Source organism: Pleurodeles waltl, chromosome 9 (genome assembly GCF_031143425.1).
Source record: "Pleurodeles waltl isolate 20211129_DDA chromosome 9, aPleWal1.hap1.20221129, whole genome shotgun sequence".
Lineage (NCBI taxonomy): Eukaryota > Metazoa > Chordata > Amphibia > Caudata > Salamandridae > Pleurodeles > Pleurodeles waltl.
In genome coordinates, this window is record NC_090448.1 from 404,311,100 (window position 1) to 404,330,494 (window position 19,395).

General features: G+C 42.8%; 1 protein-coding gene across 2 annotated transcripts in view; it reads left to right on the forward strand.

The window, feature by feature from the left end:
* The window catches only part of GPR137 (G protein-coupled receptor 137), a 131,744-nt gene that overhangs the window by 64,486 nt on the left and 47,863 nt on the right, over positions 1–19,395 (forward strand). The window lies entirely within an intron of this gene.

Sequence of the window (19,395 nt, forward strand, 5' to 3'; positions counted from 1 at the left end):
CCTTTGTGTTCCTTTTTTTTTTTTTTTTTTTTTTTTTATTATTTAATTTAATGATCTGATCCTTAAATAGATAATTTTGAGAGACTATTGCCCCTAAAATGTTTTAATTCCATTGTTGAAAGAGAGCAAATTAAAGAAAGTTAGCAAATAGAAGGCACAACCTCATAGCGAAACAGGAATTTCCACCCACATAGTTTTGGTGCACTGAATGGCCACAATAAAAAAAAAAAAAAAAACTAGAATCCTGAACCACTTTATTTTTTCCAGTGTTCTCCTGCCACTTGCTTCGATCTTAAACTTTCGAAAGGTAACCCTTGGCAAAACAATTCTACAAAAAACAGATAGGTAAGATCATTATTTGGATGACCCAATGTAAATGCTTCTTACAGATTCTAAAATTTTGAAAGATGTGCAGAAATTCGGCCATGATTCTCCATAAGGAAAAGATGAATACTAAACGCAACCACCAGCTCAACCTAAACACAAAAAGGCAACACTAAGTGGAGACCAGCACCACATAACTGTGCATTCGGTTCCAAAGAGCGAAGCATTGATGGTGAAGCACTGAATACTTCTGAACAAGTGTATCAACCCAGGCCAGCTCTATTTCCCCCAAGCAGAAAGTTTTATTATCAGTGGGGCTTCTTTTTAGGCCATGGAAAGAGAAAAGACGGAGAAAAAAACCACAAGCTTTAGCAAAGCCAATAGGTCTTGCCTATGCAGGATCTATAGGCTTTGTCAAGGTATTTAAGACATGTTGCACAGCAGCGCAAGCTCCTGTTAAATATATATATATATATATATTTTTTTTTTTAAGTGGGAAAGAGTAACATGAGGGGAAGGGAGCAACAATGGCAGACAGCGATGATTCCATCATCTCTTTGCCATCAGCAAGCTGTGAAACCAGCCGACCGCAAAAAAGAGAACTACCCTCAATAAGAAAGAACAAGGCAAAGGCGTCCCCCCTCCTGGAATGAGTTCAATCTATCCCCATCCTCAAGTTCACCCCTCAGAATCCTTAAAAAAGCTGGAGAAGAGAATTCTAGAAAATCCCCCCTCCCCTACAGCGAGGAGTTGTTCAGCTGTTTGCCGTACCAGGCCAGTGTTGAAAAGAACATTCTTAGCTTGGTACATCCTATCATTTGTGCTCTTCACTCCCCCATGTTATGTACTCATCCTTCAGTAAGAAAGAGTGAAAACACATTGTACAAGGTGCGTGCGAAAAAACACCTGACCGAATGCTAAGCTAAGCACAAAATGGAGTCAGTAGTCCGGATGGAGCCAAGGGAAAATACCAATAGCATCACTCTCCACCCTTTGACCAGTGACTCTCATAACATACTGGTGTAAGATTACCTCTTTGGTTTAAACATCGTAAGCAAATTAGGTATGCATTGTATACAACAGATTAGGATTACTGCACAAATTACATTAAGCAAGCCACCTAAAACCTGGCGTAATTGCCCAAAATCAGGTAACCATTGGAACAACCAATCCCACCACCCTTTATCCACACCTTGTTTTACTCCTTTCACCAATTCATGTGAAGTGTCAATATGGGATTGAATAGATTTAGAATGATCTGACAAATTAAAACTACACATGTCCTGAAATTCAGAGCACCCATGATTGCGCTTTAGCAAAATGTAATCAATTGCAGCCCTATTCTGCAATGCAGCTTTTCTAGTACCTCTTATATCGAGCAATAACTCAATTAAAACAATAGAGGTGTGATTAATGATCTTCACCATTAAACATTCCAACTTATTAATAACCTGAGTATTATAAACAATTAATCCGGGTATACCTACAATAGAAAGACTCAAACTTATATACTCCGATTTGGATAATAATTGAATATCCGAATCACAGTCCTCACTTAATTGAACTGCGTCCCTTGGATAACGAGTATGTACAGAGTTAAATGGAAGAATCATGAGTCCTAATCTTGTAAAGGTACACAGGCCCCCAGTTATGGTAGCTGGAATATAGGTGAGGATTATATTTTCACACGAGAAGAGCCAACCTACGGGTAGTTTAACATGCTTGATGTGACTGGCAGCAGTCACTAGATGATGACAAGCTATGTGGTTGGATACTTTTTTTGCAATGTTGATCCGTTTGGTAAAAACACAAAGTTCGATGTTCCCACGGGATCATTTGAAAAGAATCTGTTGTTGCCTCTAGGCACTGTTGAGCGCATTTTCCAACGTTACGAGGATTGCAAGACATCTGATAACAGACATCGCATGTAGTGATATTGTACGTGATTATTTGGGTCAAATTATCCCATTTTTGATCGGTCGATCCTTGGCAAAACATACAGTACTCATAACGGCTAAAATGGGATATCACGTCGTGTTTTTGGACATCTCCATCCTGGTTGGTGGCATTAAAAATATCCAAGAGGGCACTTGCAGGTGTGGGTATTGCAATAAAAACAGGTCGCTAGAACATCCACGATACTCTGCAGGGCTCCCATGCAGAAGTCTGATCTGTTGAATGCCACTTTTGCCAGCTGTACCCACACGTTGTCGGTCAAGTGCAGTAAAGGTGTCGCTCAACCTGATCGATCAATCATTTCAGAGCCTGGGATCTTCGGTCCCTCCTGACAGCACATGCCCGAAAGGAGACTACACAGTACAGTCAAGGCATAGACACTGTGTAGCATGATCTGTAAAAGAGACGAGTATGATCATTCTTGCAAATAACATTTGTCAGCTGGAACATGCTCCCACTTTTCCTTCCCAGGCTTCATAACCAGGAGGATGTTATCTTTCCTTTTTGCAATGATTTCAGGAGGATGATTTGGAGATTTTACCCACACCTTAGCACCAGGGTTTTTGTCAGTTGAACCAAAACCTCCCTCCCCACGCACTGTAAGAAGGGCTGGGGCAGTCCCCTTTTTTACTATTCCTTCATACACTGAGACAATGTGCAATTCTGTCTCCAGATTGTAGTATCAAGTCAGTGTCTCCACTATTCAGGAGAATGGTTTTGATTTCTCCTTGGTAGTCTGCAATGATCACTCCCCCAAGACCTGAATACCTTTGAGTGCTAATCCTGATCTGGGAGCAATTAATCCTAAATGTTCTGGGGGAATCTATATTCCAGCACCTGTTTCATAAAGTGCCATGTCTCTCGGTTTCAATGTGCACGCTTTTAAAGCATGTAAGTCAAGACCTGCAGATTCTGGTGTGGCTCTGTACAGAGCTAAGGCTCTAGGTTTTATTTCCCAGCACATGATGGTGTTGGACGCAACATGTGGTTGAATCTGTAATGTGGGGGTCAGCATCCGCATTTGCGGAGTCTCTGCATTTGTCAGCGGTTGATTATTCAAGATCTGGAGAGCTTCATTTGAGTGCTCTCTCCAGTTTTTCAAGGTTCCATCTCATAGTTTTCATAATTAGGCTTTCAGCAAGCCGTTCTCTCTCTGTCCTGCAGCTTGTGGATAGTAAGGAATGTGATATATCCACTCAATGTTGTGTTGTACATAGTAATCTTGTACCAATTTCCCTTTAAAATGTGACCCACTGTCACTCTGTACCTGAAGCAGGACTCCATAATATAACATTAACAGGTCCAGAGTTCTGATTGTATTATGCTGAGTGGCACGTTTACAACAGCCGCAATCAAGTAACCAGAATAAGTGCCCCCTAATGTGCAAGCATATTGACACCCACAACTAGTCAGTAGTGGCCCAATGTAATCAATTTGCCGTATCTGCCCCAGTAACTTCCCTCTCCCCAACTGACCTCTGACAGTTTGTGGGCAGATCTTTGCTGTGTGTTGACAAATAGGACATTGCACGATCACAGTTTTTATAAAGTCTAAGTGAATGTGTATCCCTCTAATCTCTGCCCACCTGTAAGGGGCTTTCTCTCCTAGGTGTCCACATTTTTTGTGATCCCATTTACCCAGTGGTTCCCAAACTGTGCGCCGCGGCACCCCGGTGCGCCATTAGAAGTTGCCAGGGGCGCCACGTGCATTTTGGAAACATGACAGGAACAATTTAAAAGATTTATGTGCAGTTTATAAATTATCTCTTAGGACGAGGTAAACGGTCTTTTGCGGCGAGTAACTAATTTGGCATTTCATGTGGGGGAATTACACAATCAGAGCCTTCGCTTCTAAGGCGTTGCAAGGAGTGCAGCAATTGCGAAGACAACAGTGTGATCAGGCCATGCTCATTGAAGTGCGCACATCCAACAGTGCGCACATCCGACGTGTTTCCCTGAAGTTCCTTGTCGAATTTAGGAAAATCAGGTAAGTATTATTATAATAATTAGGAGAATCTAGAGTGAGAGATAGGGCACGACAGGACCGGATATTTCAGGAATGCTCAGAAAATTCTCCTAACCAGCACCGGTGTGGTAATTAAATGGGGCTCCTCTTATCCTGCACTTCATCTAGGCGGCTTTGATAACAGTGTTTACAGAGTCTTATAAACGACAGAATTATTTACAATGATCCAGTTTCTGCTTCACAAAACCATTCCCCTGGGAGCCCCCGTCCGAAAAACAGGAAAATAGTTTATTTGGAATGAACCGAGTTAATTTGCTAGGAGAAGTCAGGGTCAAGTTGCGTGCACTCCACGGCCTTGCAGGGGAGATTTATGATGCACCATTGATGTTAAAGAAAATTCTTAATTTTTGTAGCATGTCGCTAAATACAATCACATTTAAATATTTACATTTTTATTACTGAATGGTTTGCGCCCAAAAAAGAGACAGTAGTATGAACTTTTATGTAACAGGGCTATTTTTACTGATTTTAAGTATAACTACTGGAGCACATGATCTGTTTCCATGCCTCTGCATTTATTTTGTTGAACTACAAAAAAGAGAAATGAGTTATTTCAGTGTCGGCCAATCTGGTTGGTCATGACGCCCTTTTCTCATTATAAAGCACACCTTTCCTTTTTTCCCCATTTGTGTTTAAAAAATGCTATTTAAATTGTCCAAAATAAATTATAGGCCGACAGTCCTCCCTTACTTGCATGCCCAAATCAGATTACTTACTGAGTCTTGCTGCCAAGGAAAGGCAATTTTCGTTGGGAGGCCAGAAAAACGGCTATGGGAGGTACAGACCGAGTGGAACTTGGAAAGCACAGTTTTCAAAAGCTGAAGGCTTTGAAATAATTTAGAAACTGCAGAGTGTGAGTGTGAACGACAGTGCTTAATTTGTAAATAAAAATGTGCTGGTGCCCAAAGCCCTCCTCTTAAACATGTGGCTGCTGCAATTAAATGTGGGGAAATGGAATACTGAGGCAGTGTAATCCTGAAGCCATCTCAAGCCTCTTCAATGATTTTAAAGCCACTCCCTGCCCCTTCAGCTCACTCTTGCAGCTTTCTGTTTTCTCCCATTGTGACATTATTTTGTTTTTCTCTTTTCCTCAGTCTTTCCCATATGTGTCTTTTGCTCGCAGTAAATGCTTGAGGCAGAAAAATAAGTGACGGCCCTCAAAAATAAGTGCTGGTGCTGTGCACCGGAAACAAGCACAAATTAAGCACTGATGAATGATCAAGTACTGTTGCTAATTCATGGAAACATTTTTGGCCCTTAATATTGTATTGTTTCTGACTTAACTGAATTGAAAAAAATTCTTAAAGTAAACAACTTATATTTTTATTTTGTTACCAATACCTTCATCGTCTTCATCTCAATTATTTGGAGGGAGAAAAATTGAAGTTCTCCTGAGGCTGGGCTTACATCGCCTACCCAAATAAAAGTGACATAATGGGGAGCCGCGGGCAATGGCCAATAAAGATGAAGGGAGCCGCGTGTCGAAAAAGTTTGGGAACCACTGCATTTACCCATCCCCACCAAGTCAGAATTCGGTGTCGCCACCTCTGGCTCTGCAATTTTGGCTTTGTCCCCTGCCAGGGAATTGAACCAGCATTCTAGTGAACCAGTGGGACAATGAGCAACTACATGAAACACAGTGACAGTACTTTGCTCCAGCATTTCCCAAATTTCCTGCTACAATTCTTTGCCCCACACCTCCTTTGAATGTATTTGCCATTTATGTGCATGCCATGTGGGAAGCCAAGTGGCTAACCCATTGGCGGTGGACCAGGAATTAGTATAAATGTGACAAGCCCCAGGTAACTCCTGCTTCAACGCCTAGTACACAGCATACAACTCTGCATATTGACTGTTTCCCCTCTCCTGTAGTGGTTAACAACTTTTTGGTGACTGGATTATATGACACTGCTTTCCAATGTCTTTTAGCTCCCACATATTTGTCTGAACCATTGGTGAACCATACATGCTTCTTATCCTCGGGGGCAAGGATTTAAATGGCTCACCCCATCTCACTGGTGACTGTTATCTGTAGTACCTCCTGCACCCTCTCCTCATCTTGCACTGGGGCTTGCGACACCTGTTCTTGTAGAGCGGCTCTGCCTGCTGGTCCCGCTCGAGCCCTGTCCTGTATGTGCCATTTCCAACGTATGATACCAGCTTCTAGTGCATATCCTGTATGGTGAGGTTTAGGTGAACTCCTCACCCACTGAATTATTGGACTCTCAGGTTTCAAAATCACATTATGACCTAGGGTAATTTGCTCAGTGTCCACTAGAGCCCAGTAACATGCAAACAACTATTTCTCAAAGGGAGTGTAGCGCTCCCCAGCCTTGGGTAACATTTTAGTCCAGAACCTCAGGGGCACCCTCGTTCTTCCCTGTTTTTGCCACATACTCCAATTTGCATATTGCCCCTGAACGGTTACATGCAGCTCAGTGTCTCATTCTTATACTGGCTACAAGTCTCAAGCCTGTTGAATTGCCTCCTTTGCCAAATCAAACGCACACTGCTGCGGTTCACCCAATTCAAACTCGTGCTTCTTTCTTGTCACTTTGTTCAAAGGGGCTAGAATCTGACTCAAATCAGGAATATTAGACACACAAAAAAAGGGAGCACACTGCCTCACACTCCAGCATAAAATAGCCCCAATGCATCATGGTAAATGCAGTCATTTGATTTAAAGATAGAGAAATTTTTCAAAAAGTCTTTCACCTTAAGTAGGTGCAGCAAGTGCCGTATCTCTGGACACTTGTTTCTGGCTTTCGGCCGTCCTCAGCAGAGAGAAAACATATCTGAAGGGGTTGCTTGAAGTGCCGCCGAACGTCTTCACAGGTTTTTGTACCACTCAGTAGGCGAACAGGTGCATCACCAGAGCTCGTCAGCTCGTAGGCTCTCGGGAGCCGTCAATTAGACACACAAAAAAAGGGAGCACACTGCCTCACACTCAAGCATAAAATAGCCCCTATACATCATGGTAAATGCAGTCATTTGATTTAAAGATAGAGAAATTTTTCAAAAAGTCTTTCACCTTAAGTAGGTGCAGCAAGTGCCGTATCTCTGGACACGTGTTTCTGGCTTTCGGCCGTCATCAGCAGAGAGAAAATATATCTGAAGGGGTTGCTTGAAGTGCCGCCGAACGTCTTCACAGGTTTTTGTACCACTCAGTAGGCGAACAGGTGCATCACCAGAGCTCGTCAGCTCGTAGGCTCACGGGAGCCGTCAATTAGACACACAAAAAAAGGGAGCACACTGCCTCACACTCCAGCATAAAATAGCCCCTATGCATCATGGTAAATGCAGTCATTTGATTTAAAGATAGAGAAATTTTTCAAAAAGTCTTTCACCTTAAGTAGGTGCAGCAAGTGCTGTATCTCTGGACACGTGTTTCTAGCTTTCGGCCGTCATCAGCAGAGAGAAAATATATCTGAAGGGGTTGCTTGAAGTGCCGCCGAATGTCTTCACAGGTTTTTGTACCACTCAGTAGGCGAACAGGTGCATCACCAGAGCTCGGCAGCTCGTAGGCTCACGGGAGCCGTCAATTAGACACACAAAAAAAGGGAGCACACTGCCTCACACTCCAGCATAAAATAGCCCCTATGCATTTCAAGCAACCCCGCCAGCTACACGTTGCTCTTCGCTGATGACGGCCAAATAGCCAGAAACACGTGTCCGAAGATACGGCACTCGCCGCACCAACTTATGGTGAAAAACTTTCAAAACTCTATTCAAATTTGTGCTAATGACTGCATTTACCATGATGCCTTGGGGTCACAAATGCTGGAATGGAAGACAGGGTGCTCCCCATTTTGACTGTTGTAATTAAGGCTCCCGTGAGCCTCTGAGCTGACGAGTTCGGGTGAAGCACCTGTGCGCCTTCTTGAGTGGTACTTAAACCTGTGAATACTTTCAAGGCGGCATTTCAAGCAACCCCGCCAGCTACACGTTGCTCTTCGCTGATGACGGCCAAATAGCCAGAAACACGTGTCCGAAGATACGGCACTCGCCTCACCAACTTATGGTGAAAAACTTTCAAAACTCTATTCAAATTCGTGCTAATGACTGCATTTACCATGATGCCTTGGGGTCACAAATGCTGGAATGGAAGACAGGGTGCTCCCCATTTTGACTGTTGTAATTAAGGCTCCCGTGAGCCTCTGAGCTGACGAGCTCGGGTGAAGCACCTGTGCGCCTTCTTGAGTGGTACTTAAACCTGTGAATACTTTCAAGGCGGCATTTCAAGCAACCCCGCCAGCTACACGTTGCTCTTCGCTGATGACGGCCAAATAGCCAGAAACACGTGTCCGAAGATACGGCACTCGCCTCACCAACTTATGGTGAAAAACTTTCAAAACTCTATTCAAATTCGTGCTAATGACTGCATTTACCATGATGCCTTGGGGTCACAAATGCTGGAATGGAAGACAGGGTGCTCCCCGTTTTGACTGTTGTAATTAAGGCTCCCGTGAGCCTCTGAGCTGACGAGCTCGGGTGAAGCACCTGTGCGCCTTCTTGAGTGGTATTTAAACCTGTGAATATTTTCAAGGCGGCATTTCAAGCAACCCCGCCAGCTACACGTTGCTCTTCGCTGATGACGGCCAAATAGCCAGAAACACGTGTCCGAAGATACGGCACTCGCCGCACCAACTTATGGTGAAAAACTTTCAAAACTCTATTCAAATTCGTGCTAATGACTGCATTTACCATGATGACTTGGGGTCACAAATGCTGGAATGGAAGACAGGGTGCTCCCCATTTTGACTGTTGTAATTAAGGCTCCCGTGAGCCTCTGAGCTGACGAGCTCGGGTGAAGCACCTGTGCGCCTTCCTGAGTGGTACTTAAACCTGTGAATACTTTCAAGGCGGCATTTCAAGCAACCCCGCCAGCTACATGTTGCTCTTCGCTGATGACGGCCAAATAGCCAGAAACACGTGTCCGAAGATACAGCACTCGCCGCACCAACTTATGGTAAAAAACTTTCAAAACTCTATTCAAATTCGTGCTAATGACTGCATTTACCATGATGCCTTGGGGTCACAAATGCTGGAATGGAAGACAGGGTGCTCCCCATTTTGACTGTTTCAAATGAGGAATATGTTGACTCCAAAAACCAAACAATCCAATGAATGGATGTGTCTCTTGCTTAGAGCGGGGAGTGGTGAACTCCAAAATCTTGTGCTTGGCCTGCGGTAACACCTCTTTTTGTCCCTGATTCCACTGAATCCCTAGAAACTTTACATTTTAAGAGGGTCTCTGTGTTTTGTCTGGATTAATCATCCACCCTTTACTCTTCAAGAGTTCCACAACCCGCTCCCACTGAGTCTGCAACTGTTCTTGTGTTTCTCCCTGAATCATCACCTCATCAATATAATGGGTCAATTACACTCCTGGAATGAGAGATCTTCATCAAGGTATTCTGCCACCAGCCAGTGACAGATGGTGGGGCTTTGTAAGTACCCTTGGGTGGTAGCCATAGTATCCAGAATTGTCTGCCGTTTCATGAGAAGCTGAATTGATCCTGAATTTCAAGAGTCAATGGTATAGAAAAGAAAACATTGGCAATATCAGTGGTTGCATACCAGGTCCCTGCATGCTTCTGTATTCTTTCAATCAATGTGATGGCTTCTGGGACCACGGCTGTCAAAGGGGGTGTATGTTTATTGAGCTTGCAGTAATCAACCATCGTTCTATAGCACCCGTCAGGTTGACAAATGGGCCACAGGGGATTGTTCCATTCAGTGGTGGTTGGAGCTATTACACCAGCCTCAGTAATTTCTTGGATGGTTACACTTATTTCCTCATGCCCTCTTGGGATGCAATACTGGTTCAAGCGGATTATCTTGGTTGCTGGGGGCACCTTCACTAGGGGATATCTTCAAATGGCCCACCCTCAAAGCTGCCTCTGAAATGTATCCAAACTGATTACAACCATCATCCAAATACAAAGTTATTCCTTTTAAAATGTCAAATCCTATTATATATTCGAGAAGGGGAACAATCAAAACCGTATATTCTCTTTTAGGTTCTCCCTATTTTCATTTGCACTGTAGTTTGCACAGTGGGGATCTGCTTTCCCCCAACTCTGTGATGGTATAGTGCTGACCAGTGAATTTTTTTTGGATTTTCATAAATTAAAGAGGCCTCCGCTCCAGTATCCACTAATGCTCTAACTTTTTGCATATTTTTGTGTCTCCAGTGTATTTCTAAACAAACATGGGGTCTTATCTTTATGAGCCTAACTTTGTACCGGAGCTTTGCCAGTTTCCTAATCTGATTTAAACCTGTCAAAATTTGCCCAAGTCAGGTCTGGATATGTGCTTTCATATCTGCAAGCAGATTCCCCTTCTGCTGTATTCTCTGCAGTTAACCACTTGCTGTCCAAATCTTCCTCCTCTTTCCCTCATAAGGAAATACTTTTCTCTCTCCTTTCCATCCTCTTGCACCTGTGGTGGCTCTGAGTTGCACATTTATTATCTTGCTTGTTTACCTTTCTGCTACCTTCCTTCCGATCCAGCCCTCTTTTACGGTACATCTCCCACAAACTTAGTATCTATGCCATCAATCTGCTCCTTGCTGACACCATCCTTCAGCAATGCCATGAACATGTCTCTCCTAGATACTTTATTATTATCTGTGAGACTCTCAGATCTTAAAACCCTTTCTGGCTTATTTTAGTCCCCTAATTTGCAAACCGCCCCTAGCACATCTTTCAATGACTGCCCTGTCTGATTAATTAGGAGATTCATTATTACTTGCTTATAGGCTGGAAGAGCGAGGCGTATGATTTTGTTTCGTACTGACACAGAGAGCGGTCCGCTTAAAAGACGATGTGCATTACTCAGGAAAATAGCAGTTTTCTTTCCCTCCTCTTTAATTCTTTACATTGCATCTCGTAAAGTGCACCAGGGTTTGTCATTTGGTGGCCAATCTGATTCTGTAGGATACTTATGGTTGCACCCCTCAACTACTAACTGCAGCAGGGTGATTTGTTGTTGATCCTATTAACTTCTAAACTGTTACTGTATTATCAGGTCAGTGCTAAGGGTACCAAACTTAAGAGTGTTTCCTATATCTACCATTACTCCAGAGGCCCTGGAATCAAATAATCGCACCATCCAGGTGAGTAATGTTTCCCCAGCCCGCTGCTTGAATCTATCTATAATATAATTATCTTCTTGCTGGGTGTAATCTTCTAGAGAGTACATTTCAATTCCTGCTGGATTCTGTGGGTTGTTCTGTACTTTTCATCTAAAGATTGGCTGAGCATGAACTACGTTCTGTTCATTTGACTCACACTGGCCCCCAGGTTTTTTTAACCTCCATCGCTAGAATTTGAAAAATCTGAGCTGTCCCAGAAATCTGGATTCCAATCTGATCCTGCTTTAGCAATTGCTAAATGAAGTTTTTTCTGATTTATTTTACCTCTGCGTTTCCGAAATGTATTCTGCGCGACTTGGACAGCTGCCTTCTCTGCAACGGTTTGGTAAGTATCGGCCTTATCTTGCAACAACTTATTGTGACAAGACAGCATAGTTACAGTATTCTGAGTGTCCGCAAGCTGCCTTTCTAATTGTCAATTCTCCTGTTCTAACTGCTTGTATTTCTCATGCATTTCTGTGGGCAGATAGCAGTATCCACCCTCGCTGCCCTAAAATAGATAAATCACCACTACGTTCAAAGGGTACTTTTTTTAAACACAAAACAACAGGGACTCATCCCAAAACTCCGAAAGTCCTGAGAAATAAGACCATTCTGTCGCCAAAACATTATAAGGTTCTTTGTCCACCCTGGAATTTCACATGAGGCTTGAGACACTGTTTGTGCAGCTGCTTTTGACTTAAAAAAAAAAACATATTTCACTTTTCAACTTTCCCTCTTCATCCTGACGACGACGCCAGATTGTTATGCTCTGCTACAGACTAAGAAAAATAAATAAGAATTAAAAATGCATCACCATGGGGCTCTTCGATTCCATCATCTCTTTGCCAACAGCAAGCCGTGAACTCAACTGACCGCGAAAGAGAGAACTACCCTCCATGGGAAAGAACCAGGCAAAGGTGTCCCCATCCTGGAATGAGTTCAGTCTATCCCCGGTCATCAAGCTTGCCCGTTATATACCTTAAACAAGCTAGAGAGGAGAATTCTAGAAAATCCCCCCCTCTCCTACAGCGAGTTGTTGTTCAACTGTTGGCCGTACGAGGTCAGTGTTGAAAAGAACACACTAGAGGTTGGCCAAGTCTTGTGGTGTTTTTCCAAGAGAGAGCTATTCCCTGCCTTTCCGTAAACATTCTTAGCTTGGGACATCTCATCATTTGTGCTCTTCACTCCTCCATGTTATGTACTTCTTCAGTGAGAAAGAGCGAAAACACATTGCACAAGCTGTGTGCGGAAAACACTTGACAGAGTATGAAGCTAAGCACAAAATGGAGTCAGTGGTCAAGATGGAGCCGAGGGTAAAATACAGATAGGATCACATATAGTCAACCCAGATATGACCCTTATGAAAAAATCCAGCTTTAGCCCTCCCTACCTTCTATCCCCCGGCAGTACACTTTTGAAAATGCAGTTATTAGGGGTTATTGCAGCCTTGGAATCTAAGAACATGTGAGGTTTTAACAATATGTCTACGATGGAGACAAAAGATCTCATTAACTTAAAGACAAATCACATCATGTAATAAAAGAAAGTTGAGGAAGATGGAGTGGGGGGGTCATTGTCCTTCAAAATAGAATGGACCATAAGAACGAAAGCCTTTGCCTCAGTTACACATTATAAAAAAATGATCTGAGTGACGAGGGCAATATTAGAAATTCATTGGTTGTTTTTTTTAAAGTGATCTTGCTGGGTGGTTGTCTAAATAGGAACGGGATTTCCTAAAAGTAGAGAAACCAATAATTCCTTACTTTTACACCTTCTCAAAGATACATAAATGCACCCTTCCTCCTGATGATACCTGTGGTAGAGGTTTTCATTTTGGAATCTTTAGAACAATTTGGTGACTTTTCTATTGCGGGCCGGGGTGCAGAAAAAGCTGTCTTTTTATCAAAAACCCTAAGGATTTCCTTAACCTAGTTAAAGTTTTAACATTTGATCCTGACACTGAAATCCTGATAATTCTGGATGTAGAGGTGCTCTCCAGAAACATCCCCTATAAAGCTTCCCTCCAAGTAGTGGAGAATAACATGAAAAACACAAATAGCATAAACCAGTATCCTTGATAATGGCTCTAGCAGAAGTATTTACAGTATGAAAATTACATTTAATCAAGGTGGGTAGGCCCTGTGGGCAGCGCGTTCACAACAAGCTAAGCCTGCTTACACTGGAAAGAAATAACATTCTTTTCCTTGATCTTCTTCTGATAGAGAAGGAAGGCAAATTGTGTATACCAAACTAACCAACACGAACTTTCTGAAATGATTTGATTGCCACAGAGCACTCTACCCTAACAGTATTTTGAGCCACCTAAAAAGAGAAAACAGAGACTGGCCTGTCTGACTGTATATTTCCACCATCTCGATTCAACTTACAAAGCGTATCAAAAATGTGTGGTACCCTCAGTATTTGTAATGTCAAGTTTGAAAGATTTATATTTAACTTCAAACAGGGTAGGACTCCGAGGGCTCATTTGGTCAGCACAAGACCTAAAACTAACCCTACAGTGTCTACACAACCTACTTTGTGATCTCTCCCAAAAGTAACTGAATTCCATCTATGTGGGACTCATGGGGTATGTAGATTCCCTTCTGTCACAGAAGAGCTTAACCAGGGATGACTGTAATAGGCCTATACCAACTGTAACAGTGAATCTGTGGTGTATCTATTCACTAGTCCCTGAAGTTTGAACTGCATGAGGATAATGACCCAAAAAGTGTCAGAACAAGAATCACTGAACATCATAGAAACTTATGACTGGGCAAACTATCTACAAAATTAGCAACCTCTTATATAACTCAGAGGTACACTGACCAGGATCTTTAATGGACCATACTTGGAAGAAGTTTATTCAGCTAGTTAGGACTGTCCGATCCTGCATTGTAGAGAACAGAAATGGTATCTAAACTGTTCACCCACACAATTGGATTAAATGGTGGTCTAGACCAGTGGTTCCCAAGCTATGGTCCGTTCGCCCCCCGCTCCTCTCCCCCAGGGGTCTGTGACACATTCCCAGGGGTCCGCAGACCTGGGCCAGCAGGAAGGTACTTGCCAGCTGGGGGCTCTGGCAGAAACACAGTGTTGTTTTATTTACTACTTCGTTTGTGCAGCAATTTTAAAAAGCACTACAAAGTTCCTTGTACATCCAGCATCTTTACAGCAAAAATAAGTGTCAAGATAATTTTAGTTATTAATGTATCTGCTGGAGAGGGATGGGAGTTTTGTCTAGTGGCAGTTACAGCTCATCTAAAGTACCACAGATGGCTAATATGCATGCTGCAAACAACTTGTAGCATGCAAAGAACAGTATTTTATGTGCATAGCACAGTGGGTTACTGCTTTTGTCAGAGAGTTTTTTGTTACTGTGCAGTTCATATGTTACAACCGTAATCTAGCTCCAGACCAAGCACTCTTAGAAAATGCCTACCAGTGTGGATGACATGTGAATCCTACACCTTGTAGTCCTTTGTAAAGGTCTTCAGTACCCTACAGTGGCATGAGAGGTGCTATAAAACAAATTAATTACATGTGACAGAGAGGCTATGGAAAGATGGGAGGCCCTTATGGTTTCACTTTCTTTCCCCCCACATATTCAAGTGAAAAAACTTTAGCAAATCTTATGTACCTAAAAAAGTAAAAACAGAAATAGCTTGGGAAATGTAGACTCTGACCTGAGGATTCAGCTTTCCTAAAGAAAAGCAAACACTGAAAAGTTAGTGGCCGAGATGCAGTGCCAACCTTCCCATTAAAATGTTTCAATTTTTGGATATTTTTTCAATATAAAATATTTATATCTTTTGTAATGAGATTATTTGTTTGGTGTATACTTGTTTGTGTTTTTTTGTGACTGGCTTCCAGTAGTGATTCAGTGGGGGTCCCCAGGATTCAAAAGGTTGGGAACCTCTGGTCTAGACAAAGCCAGATCTAATATATCCAGTTCGTTTTAACTTTTCACTTGAGTCCCTCATTTTTTTAAAAGGTTTATGGCACATTTAGACAATGCAATTACAGGTGGCTAGCTGCCCCTTCTCATATCTTAAGTACTGTGGCAGTTTATTTACCACCAGTAGTTTCTTCACATGGTAAACTTCTCAAGGGAGGCAGGCTGAATCATGTTTGGTCCCGATGCATGTTGCATGTTGCACTTGTGGCAGATTCAACATCTCATCGGATGCTAGAGAATGAAACCAGACACAACGTTTTGATGCACCCCTTGAGGACGAAGTACTCTCTTGGGTTTTGAGCCTGATTTAGGATGCCGGACTGCACTGATTCTGCTGTAGATAGCATTGTGGTAAGTAATGAACCTCATTGGTGTTTACTGCCTGATACAGCCCTGTTAATCCCCACTGATGGCTCTATTAGACCTGGCCCTGTCTGCAGGGTCACCCACAAACCATTTACCTTTACTGTTCACTTTTTTCTAAATTCACCTTTGTGTGCCTTAGGACTCTGTTCACTTTACTACTGCTCACCAAAGCTAAAGTGCTTGTGCTTTCTCCCTAAAATGTGCTTACATTGGCTTATAACCAATTGTGATATTTATTAAATATAAGTCACCCCTAATGTAGGCCCTAGGGGTGCTTTGTAATTAAAAGGTAGGGCATGTACTTTTTCATTTTACATGTCCTGGTAGTGAAAAATTCCCAAAGTCATTTTTCACTACTGTGAGACCTACCCTTCCCATAGGATAAAGTTAGCGATTCCTTATTACATTTCATAAGCTGTAATTCTTAATTGAGAGGAGATAGATATATCATGTTTTGTGCCTATGAAATTGTAATGCTAATCCCCCTTTAATGGTCTAGTAGGATTTGTCATTACAATTTTGAAAATGACACTTTTAGAAAGTTGCAATTTTCCTGACTTTAGCCCTTTGTGCCTGCAGCCTTTCTTGGGTCATGTGACTGGGTATAGTTGATAGTCAGACTTTTTTAATTCTTCCTAGACAGTCACAGCAATAGCGGGATTAGGTTGCCTGAATGGGCCATCTGCTGGTTGGGGTGGGGGCAGAGCTGAGCACAGCCACACTTACACTTGGATATCATGCGCTCTGCCCTCAAACAAAAGGTCATTAGGCCCTGGTATTGCCTGGATTAGAATAATCTCTGAAGTGTGTGCCCTAATCCAGCATCTGCCATCTTCAACTCCACAGACAGTGAAGACAGGAAGATTGAGGCAGCTGGTCAGAAAATAGAAGAAATATCTTCCACAACTTTGAGAGTGGTATATGCCATGAGTGGTGTGATAGGCCTTTGCAGGAAACAGTTGTAGCAGGATTCTAATCCCATAAATCTGACAACGTTTGAAAAAACTGGAATCCCTGTAAAAAGATGTTTGCTTCCTGCAGTTTGGCACTGTGTTCCTAGAATGGGATATGTTCAATAGGCCATAGGTATTGGCTGGAATCAAATTAAGGAATTTCTTCAGGACTGCATGGATAAATCCAGGCAGATAATGTAGAGTGGCTCGGACACCATGGACTCAGTGGCATTATCCAGGGAGTATTTATATTAAAACGCCAGATTGGAGCCAGGGCAGTGGAGTCGGGAAATTCCATGCACTTTAAGGACGATTTAAAGAAGCTTCTCCCAACTTCTAGGAGCAAAGCACCAGGATATAAAAATAGGGCCTTCCCTCCCACCTCTTCAGTTCACTACTGGACCTGCGGAAGGACTCTTGGATGACTTCCTGGTGCTGTTATGTGCTGTGCACTCTATCAGACTGATGCTGTACCTGGAACATCTGCTTTGCTGCCAGGAGCCTGCCTTGAACCCTCGGAGGCCAGCTCTGCTGTTGTGCCCTGCACTTGCACCCAGGACTTCCAGAAGTGACTCAGAGATTGAGTTTGCTAGCCTCCTTTTCAGAGCGACAGTGGCATAACTGGCTCCCTCCATCTTGAAACCGCACCTGGACCCAACCTGAGTGAGTCCTCAACCACCAAGAGGTGTCCCACCACTCCTGGACCCTTGGGTGTAGTGATAAAAGTGCCCAGATCGCTATTTTCCAAAACTGAGGATAAACAAAATTTGGCCAACAAATGCTGTGAGAACCAGGAGGAGACAGGGGCCAACCTGCTTGCCTATCTACCTGAGGTGCATCACCAGTCTGAATGACTTCAAGGCTTCTCCCCTTGTGTTCTTTCTTGCAGCAGCAAATCCATTTCAGTGGTCCTTCACTAAAGGGTTATCTGACTGTTGAACTGTCTTCGGCTGCAGCCCTCTGCTTTGTCCCGCAAGAGGTTTTCAACGTCCGCTTTGGCAACTTAGTCCGAACGTAGAAACCTTGACTGCGGCTTTGACCCACGAGCATCCAACTACTGCTTTTCCTCCTCGGACACCACCTGCAGCCTTGCCCCGCTGAACTTTACCTTCTTAAACATTTTTCTTCAAGATGTTTTCTAAGTCCGAAAGTAAGTGCTGCTTGGGCCCAATCCACTTCTTGTGTCTGACCCATGATCCAACTTGGTCGGGCCTAACTTTTGACTTTCACCCAGTCTAGCACAACTAGATGTCTACGGTTGGCGCTTTGATCTTTTAGGTGCTATTTTGAATCTAAAGTTTTTATAAATTCATAACTCCAGTTTTACTGATGGGAATTGTTTTGGTGTCAAATAATTTATGAAAATGTACTCTATTTTTCTAAATTGTTTGGGGATTTTTCTTGTTTTGTGTTTTCACTTTATTATTGTTTGTGTGCTGCATAAATACTTTACACATTGCCTTTAAGTTGAGCCCGGACCGCTTTTTGTGCCAAACTACCCAGGGTTAAGTACAGGTTAATTTAGTGACTTTTTGTTGTTCACCCTGCAAGGGATTGTGGCTGTTGCTTGACCAGGTTTGACACCAGTCAACCAACAACCCAGTTTCTCACAGGAGCCCTTTATGCACCTACATGAAGGTTCTGACGAATAGGTACCCAATGAAGCATGCCACTGGAAGTGGATAAGGGGAACCCATCTTTTTTTATCAACAATTAGCAGAGAAGCTTTGTGTAACTCTTCAGATAATTAGCTATTGCACTCTCTTGGTTTCTAATTATATAAACTACGTACACCCATCCGTGGGTTTCCTGTTGTTGTTGTTAACATAGACTTTGAGCATCTCTACTTGTTTGCTTGCCACAAAGATAGCGTTTGAGGCATTCAGAACCAAAGTGCTCTTCCACACCTAAGTACTCGATTAAGGCATGGTGCGCCAGGGCACTCAGCCTCAACATGCACACTGCTGGGAGTACCTGTGAGTCTCTTTAGAAAATGTCACCTCCGCCTTCCTCCTCTGGTTAAGTCCGACAAGATATTTGAGGTCAAAAATCTCTAAAAAGAGGAACAGTTCGCCTTCTGTGCAATACATCACTTAAGTGAGGTATAAGGCTTTGCAGGTGGAACATCAATAAAGGTATGGCCCTCAGTCAGGCAGTTTTCAAGAACTCAGACCTTCCTCGCTCATGAGAAAGGTACCATACAGTTTCTAAAAAAACACTTCTAAGTCTTCTTGGTAGATACAGACAATAACTTCTCCAATGGGATCGCCACCCAGAGAGTCTGTTGTATATTAAGTTCTAACTAGATGAGTGACTGTTTTGAATATCCTCAAGCAATGTACTCAATAATTTTGAGACTTCATAGCATATGGCTCCCTCTAGATGACTGCTCGCCTTTGTTGCTCGGTTAGTGGACTATGGAGATCCCCATAGACGGTGCCAAAAGCTACCAGCCTGGACCATAATAAAAATACAAGGTTACGTAGTATAGTCCCTTGTCTGTTAGATTTCAAGTTTAGAGGATTAGAATAATCTCTGAAGTGTGTGCCCTAATCCAGCATCTGTCATCTTCAACTCCATAGAAGAAATATCTTCCACAACTTTGAGAGTGGTATATGCCATGAGTGGTGTGATAGGCCTTTGCAGGAAACAGTTGTAGCAGGATTCTAATCCCA